Below are 6,118 nucleotides of genomic sequence, written 5' to 3' on the forward strand. Positions count from 1 at the left end.
GGGTTAAAGGGCAAGCATTGGAGTTCTCAATTCTGACCGAAATTCAGGCTATCTGGAAGTGTTTATTTGAGTTTCAGAAACAATAATTAGGTACCAACAATGAAGATTCTTGCTGAGACATTTTATTCTCATGAGAATTTTGCTATATGCTTTAAAGGGAAGAAAACAGGCAAGAGGAGGCAGAAGCCCAAACTCCTGGTTAATGGCTAATGGAGTCCCAGTCCTGAATGCCACATTTGTGGTCATTTTGGTACAATCAGCCATTAGAGAACTGTTCAGTTCCAAAATTTTGTGTCGTTTAACCAGTGCACCTTTCCAAGCTATCTTGAAATCTAACATGATTACCAGAACTTTGCATCATTGGCAAAATATGGAAACAAATAGATTTGGATAACTTGTAGTAATGTTTATCCTTGTTGTGTTGAGCTAAATAAGTTCTTCTTATTAAATTAACTTTTCAATAATCAAAACATTTGTCCTTTCAAGGTCAGTTGTGACACAAAGACATTGATTATAATTTTCATCAGTCTGACCCAAGTTTTATTGATTGGATTGAGGAGAGAGATTGTTAAGTGCTCAAAAATATCATTTAAAATACTATTCTTTAGGGTAAACATGTAGATTGTTTTTAGATATGATTGTATTCAATCATTTGGGGGATATTTTATTGATTTTTCACTCACTTTAAACATTTCTCCTTTTCCTCTGACTTTGTATTTACTTTCCCAGAGTAAAATGCATTTCTAAGATCCCCGACTCCCTCTGTACCAAATAAACATACATGCAAAACAAACAAACAAACAAAAAAGATCTGTACTCTTTTACTACTGAATAATTCATAGATGTTCATTTATCCCCTAATAAGAGGTGAGCTGTTATTTGATGGACCTTCTTCTTCTAAGATTGATATATTTTTTAAATAATCTTCTATAATGAGAGTTATAGAAATGAACTTAATTCTGTTAAAATGACAGAATCTGAGGAAACTCTAAGTCCCAGAATGAACGTATATGGTATTTTACATGGAAATTTTATTTTTCTATTAAAGTATATAGATTTTCAGCATACTTTGACTTAGAATACACTTTTGACTCAGGTTTTTGTTGGTGGCTCAGGTGGTAAAGAATCTGCCTGCAATGCAGGAGACCCAGGTTCATTCCCTGGGTCAGGAAGATCCCCGGGAGAAGGGAATGGTTATCCACTCCAATATTCTTTCCTGGAGAATTCTATGGACAGAGGGGCTTGGAGGCCTACATTCTATGGAGATGCAATAAGTTGGACATGACTGAGCGACTAATATTTTCACTTTTCACTTTGTCTCATATATGGAAGGACTAGTCTTTTTGTCTAATATCTGAAGCAATAAAGTAGTGATGTCAAAAGGGAAGAAGAAATATTGGAAAATGAAGGAGGAAATGTCTCAAAGAGATCATTTAATTTTTAACAGCAATAATAATTCTTTTCAAAATTGCCTAGCTAAATACCTTATTTAAATAAAATTTCTTTCTTGACAAAAGCTTCTGATTCTTAAAGAATGCGTGATTTATAACATTCCTGTGGAAAAAAATAAACTCATTTGGGAGGAATTAAAAATAAAGAAAAGAAAACTCTCCATCTAACTTATTAAAAGGATACATGGAAACAGTGTCAGACTTTATTTTTTTGGGCTCCAAAATCACTGCAGATGGTGACTGCAGCCATGAAATTAAAAGACGCTTACTCCTTGGAAGGAAAGTTATGACCAACCTAGATAGCATATTGAAAAGCAGAGACATTACTTTGCCAACAAAGGTCCGTCTAGTCAAGGCTATGGTTTTTCCTGTGATCATGTATGGATGTGAGAGTTGGACTGTGAGGAAAGCTGAGTGCCGAAGAATTGATGCTTTTGAACTGTGGTGTTGGAGAAGACTCTTGAGAGTCCCTTGGACTGCAAGTAGATCCAAGCAGTCCATTCTGAAGGAGATCAGCCCTGGGATTTCTTTGGAAGGAATGATGCTAAAGCTGAAACTCCAGTACTTTGGCCACCTCATGCGAAGAGTTGACTCATTGGAAAAGACTCTGATGCTGGGAGGGATTGGGGGCAGGTGGAGAAGGGGACGTCAGAGGATGAGATGGCTGGATGGCATCACTGACTCGATGGACATGAGTCTGAGTGAACTCCAGGAGTTGGTGATGGACAGGGAGGCCTGGCGTGCTGTGATTCATGGGGTCACAAAGAGTCGGACACGACTGAGTGACTGAACTGAACTGAACTGATACTTTAAAAATAATGTAATTTACTATTGTGATGTATTCCTGAATCCCCCACCTTAAATTTGTAGTAACTTAAGTTTTTCATATGATCTGCAAAGGGGTATGGCAGTTACTCCTAAATTTTTTAATTGGAGGAGTCCACTAAAATTTTCAATCCACAATAACAGGAACTGCAAACCAATACCTCTTCATTTCTTCAAGTGCCTATCACAGCATCTGATCTGCTGCTCTGTCAGCTCAGTTTCTCGGTCATGTCTGACTCTTTGTGTCCCCGTGGACTGAAACCCACCAAGTTCCCTTGGTATGTAGTAGTTATTATTAAATGACTTAAAATTAAATCCATATTAATAGACTGGTTGAATTTAACTGAAACATTTTTTAATTGCTAGGATATCTTAATACAGGATCAAAGACTCACCATTGACTGAAGTGAATTTCTTGATGTGACATATTTTCGGGTCAAATTTGTATACATCCGAAAATAACTTTTAATTCCTAATAAAACAATGACTATCATCAATTATTCCTAGGAAAACTAAAATCCAAAATATCTAAAGTAGTTGTTTAGTTATGTGAAAAAATCTTTTCTTCACTGAAAAGCTTCATAGTTCTTTCTTTGTTTTCTGGTTTGGTTTGAACCATGTTTTCTGAAGCATGTCTTCTACTTCAAGAAAGAAAACATCTCTTATCACTATGGAAACTCCCTCTTTCTCTTGAAATCCTCTTTGATATCCAAATCACATTTTTTGGATATCATGTTGAATAGATAATTGAGAGTATAAACTGAAGATTTGTTCTCTGGAGGATATGTTATCCTGGAGAATATCCCCGAGGCTCCTTGCGTACTTGGATTTTGTGACAAAATTTTGTTGGACAGAAACATTTTAGCCTATTTTATTATTAGGCTGATTACCTTTAAAAGGTAATATAATAAGTAAGCTTATGATAAATGTATTACTACTATGTGTATTCTGATCATTTATGAATTTGGTTCTTGGTTATCTACATATATACTGCTGCTGCTGTTGCTTCAGTCGTGTCCAACTCTGTGCGACCCCATAGATGGCAGCCCTCCACGCTCCCCCGTCCCTGGGATTCTCCAGGCAAGAATACTGGAGTGGGTTGCCATTTCTTTCTCCAATTCAGGAAAGTGAAAAGTGAAAGTGAAGTCGCTCAGTCGTGTCCGACTCTTAGCGACCCCATGGACTGCAGCCTACCAGGCTCCTCCGTCCATGGGATTTTCCAGGCAAGAGTACTGGAGTGGGGTGCCATTGCCTTCTCTGGACATATATACTAGATGTGTGTAAAATGAAACAATTATCCTTTCAAATTTGCTTGTAGTATTAAAAGCTGAAAATGATATCTTTTCTAACAATATTGTAATTTTATGTTTTGTTAGGAATTTTCATCCAGTATTGACTGAAAAGACCAATAGACTCTCTCAGCATGCTACACTGTGCATTTATTTACTGTTACCACTGATGTAATAAAATTATATTAGAGTACTTCATCAGCCCACACTATCCTGTATTAATTTACTTACAAAGTCATTCCCAATAATATCTGATTGGTCCCATGAAAACTGTGAAGACAATTCCTTTAACAAATAAAAGGGTTGGTAGTCAGTAGGAAATGAGGAGGAATAAGAGCTTATGCAATATATAGCAGAAGCATGTGTTCAACCAACATTCTTCCAGCCACCTTTCATCCTGTTTCATTTTTTGTATTTTGTACTCAGTGTCATTGGTACCCAGGTTCCTGAAACCTTCAATAAAAATACTACCATTATAATCAACATAGATTACAATGAAAATGTTGCAGAGTGTCATTGGAAAGGCTTCTTAAAATACAATGAACAGTTCTTGCTTGGAAATCCTAACTGGAGCCCAATGCTTCCTCTTTTGTGTGTAGCGATTTAGTGGTGTAGAAGAGCTGAAAATATATTGGGGCAGATTTATTCGTTGCTTCATGTGTTGGACCACTAATTCAAGAAATATTTATCTGATATCTTTTATTTACCTTAGGATGTGTTTGGCCTTGGGGATAAATGTGATCTTTTGACTAGAAAAAATGATATTTATCAGTTATAGTACAATAGCAGTAAATAATGAACTTAGCAGAGGCAAATGCATCTTCATTTGCCTAAGAAGGTCAGTAAAGTGGGTGATGCTTGGTTAAGTTTTGGAGAAAGGGTAAGGATGTCTCAGAAGGAAATGTTGGTAAAGTATACTCCAGGGAGAGGAAACTGCTAAATACAAAGATCACTTAGGTATGTGGGAGAGAGAGACTCAATGGAAACTCGAGTACTTAAGTATTGGGTATTGTTAGAATTTGGCACTTACGAAGAAGGCAATGGCACCCCACTTCAGTACTCTTGCTTGGAAAGTCCCATGGATGGAGGAGACTGGTAGGCTGCAGTCCATGAGGTCGCTGGGAGTTGGACACGACTGAGCGACTTCACTTTGATGTTTCACTTTCATGCACTGGAGAAGGAGGTGGCAACCCACTCCGGTGTTCTTGCCTGGAGAATCCCAGGGATGGGGGAGCCTTGTGGGCTGCCGTCTATGGGGTCACGCAGAGTCGGACATGACTGAAGCTACTTAGCAGCAGCAGCAACAGATGTTCAGTAAACTATCCCATCATTGTTTTTATGGGTGTGGTTCAGGGGATGGAAAGCAAGAGAACATGAGCAGATTCAGTGACAGTCCTTTTGTCGATGTGATTGTCTCCTGTTTCGAAAACTGGATTAAATTATTCCTTTCTATTTAATACTAAGATTAGGTGAACTGAAAAAAACTTTCCATCTTGAGTTTAGTTTCTACAAAGTGATGTATAGAATTAGGTTCATAGTTATCCTCTTCTGTCCCCTTCTGTCCCCCCTCCCCTCCTTCCCTTTCGGTTCTCTTTCCCTCTGCCTCTTCTCACCTTTTCTCTCTCCCTTCCTTTCTTCTTCATTTTTTTAAGTTATGTGAATATAACTCAAATCTGAGACTCTTGCCTTTGACTTCACATGTGTATAAAGAGCTAAAATGCATTTATAAAATCCTAAATCAACATACCAGCTTTTTACACAGGTGGTCAGGGCAAGGCAGATAATTTGATTACCTTTAGAGCAGAACCGAGCAGGCTCATTATCCCAACAAATATCCAAAATCTTTCTTCCTTTGGTTTTTATCTAATATCTTCAATTCTACTCTAGAGTTCTAAGCTCCCAAATATCACTCTCTGCCTGCACTGTGGTCTTATCTCATATCTCTTTTACCACTACCGATCCTTGCCGTGTAATTGTTTGCCTCTTGAGCCATCTTTTGCTTCCTGTCACTACTCCTACAAACACCCTGTGTGCTACACTCACTTTTTCTCCTGCGTCTGGTTCAGCCTCCACTCAGGCCAGCCTTGGTACCACCATCCATTATTTTGATTATTTTCTTGCCAACCACCTCCATGCACTTGATCTCTCTCATCTTCCATCATACCAACTTTGTAAAACTTTATTCCTAATTAACATGGTCTTTCCTGACATTTTTTCTTGGGCATTATAGTGCCAGGAGAAAAATGCACACCTGCTATGATTGATGTCATTATAAATTCAATATCTTCAGTCTAAACTGGAATCCAGTAAGTTTCAGATTTGGTAAAACTCTTCAAGTCATTTTTTCTCACCTTTCTCCTTCCTCTTCCTTTTCTTCTTTAACAAAAAAATATAGATTTTATTACCTATGTTGAAAATGGAAACCCTGGAAGTTAAAAATGAACAAACTTGCCTGTGAGCTTTTTATATCTAATAGGAAAAAAAGATGTTTGACCTTCTTTTCTATATTGTTCTGCTCTGCTTTATCCAAATGTATCTTTAGAACTCAACTGC

This window comes from Bos indicus x Bos taurus, chromosome 24 (genome assembly GCF_003369695.1).
Source record: "Bos indicus x Bos taurus breed Angus x Brahman F1 hybrid chromosome 24, Bos_hybrid_MaternalHap_v2.0, whole genome shotgun sequence".
NCBI classification, from domain to species: Eukaryota; Metazoa; Chordata; class Mammalia; order Artiodactyla; family Bovidae; genus Bos; species Bos indicus x Bos taurus.